Below are 2,000 nucleotides of genomic sequence, written 5' to 3'. Positions count from 1 at the left end.
TTCTAACAGTTTCTTTTTAGATTTTATTAATTTATCATAAAAAATGAATTAAAATGTATAAATGACAGTAAAATAAGTATTAAAAATTTTCAATGCATAAATAAGTGTATTTAGCATAAAATCCATTATTTTCAAAATTTTTATATAAGAATGTGTATTTTCTTGGTATTTTTTATGTAATAGGTAATACAAGTTTATCATTCTTTTAGGGGTGGTGCATTGTGTATACCTGTGTACTAAGAGAAATAACATACTTGCGGTTGTATGACGCACCCTCGTATATATATATATATATATATATAGAGAGAGAGAGAGAGAGAGAGAGAGAGAGAGAGAGAGAGAGAGAGAGAGAGGGAGATAAAGAGCGTTTAAATTCTTTTTCAATATATTATTTATGTATAATAATTTACATTATAATATAGAATTATAATATACTTAGTATTTTATTATAGTAGTTTTAATACTTATATTGAGTAATTTTACATTAGACTGTTCTTGTTATCTTAAGTATTGATTACTTAGTATGTCGATTGGTCCAACATTTTGAGTAAATACCAACAAATTAAAATTAATGAGTACTATTTTATATATTAAATATACTATTGACTATATTAATTAACTATTTATTAATTCAACAGCAATAAGTATATAAACAAATATGTTTATTTCATAAATAAAATCATAAATTTAAAACGTTTAAAATATCAACACATTTATTATATAAAGATAAATTACAAATACTAATAATTCGTTATAAATCATGGACTATGTAATTTATTAATATATATTTAAATACGAAATTGCTAATACTTTTACATTAAATTGTTGATTTATAAAAATATCAGTATACTATAATTCACGATATAGATATATATCCAATGAAATTGTTTAATTGGGATTTAAACAATATCATCTTATATATACGTATAGGCACATATATTCAATAAATACAGAAATAAGCTTATAAATCAAAATATAAAAACCAAAAAAAAGTTATTAAATCTATAAATATGACAATTACTGAAAAATGAAGAGTTTATTTTCAAACACACGCAGAAAAAATAATTCAGAAATAACTTTTGACAAGTTCAAACGGCAAAAAAGGCTATTGTTTACTAATTCTGCCTTATAAGCTACAATTACAGAATATAGAAGATTGTTTTCTCAATGGAATAATTATCAATTATGCTTATACAATACAAATAGAAAATAATACGATTGTAGATGTAGCTATTACTCGATATATTCTCATACAAATGTATATACACACATAAAAGTTAAAAATAACATTTTTCAAATAAATTTCCAAAATTACAATAAAATTTTCTTCTACTTGAAAAATAATAAGCGATATTGATTAATTATACAGAGAACTTTTAAATTAGTTTCTATTTTTTATAAATCAATGTTCTTACTTGATTATTAAATAAATGGCGAATATAAAATATATTCACTATTTCAAAAATATAACAAATAAAAATAATAAAATACAGTAAACTTAAGTCCTTAATTTATTTACGCTTTGTTTCAACAATTAGTTAAAATTATTTTAGATATAAATTAAATACAAAAGTACAAGTTTTGAAAATTAATTATTATTTACACGTCTAATTTAGAAATAATTTAGAAATAGTAGCAAAGAAATTGTTTATTTATTTCAATTAAATATCGTAAAAATCATTAATAAATTATGTTATGTAAAGCTTGAATTTATTATCAGATTCGAATATTATTCATTCGCATTTAAGATATTTTTAGTTTATTTAAGCATAGTAATAGTCACATTCAAAATTTACTAAAAACAAGCTAAAGCCAAATAAATAATTTTGCTCTTGGATATTTACGATATTAAATTTAATTACCAATAATAATTCAACTAAATTGAAAGAAAAATAACGATTAAACATTTTATATTCATTTTTTAGAGTTTTAGTTTTTATTTATTATTATATATAAAATATATTTTGTGTATATAAATAACACATAAATACTATATAATA

The sequence above is a fragment of the Ceratosolen solmsi genome, unplaced genomic scaffold (genome assembly GCF_000503995.2).
Source record: "Ceratosolen solmsi marchali unplaced genomic scaffold, CerSol_1.0 scaffold30, whole genome shotgun sequence".
Taxonomy (NCBI): Eukaryota; Metazoa; Arthropoda; class Insecta; order Hymenoptera; family Agaonidae; genus Ceratosolen; species Ceratosolen solmsi.
The sequence above is the reverse complement of the archived record's forward strand: the minus strand, read 5'-3'. Positions refer to the sequence as shown.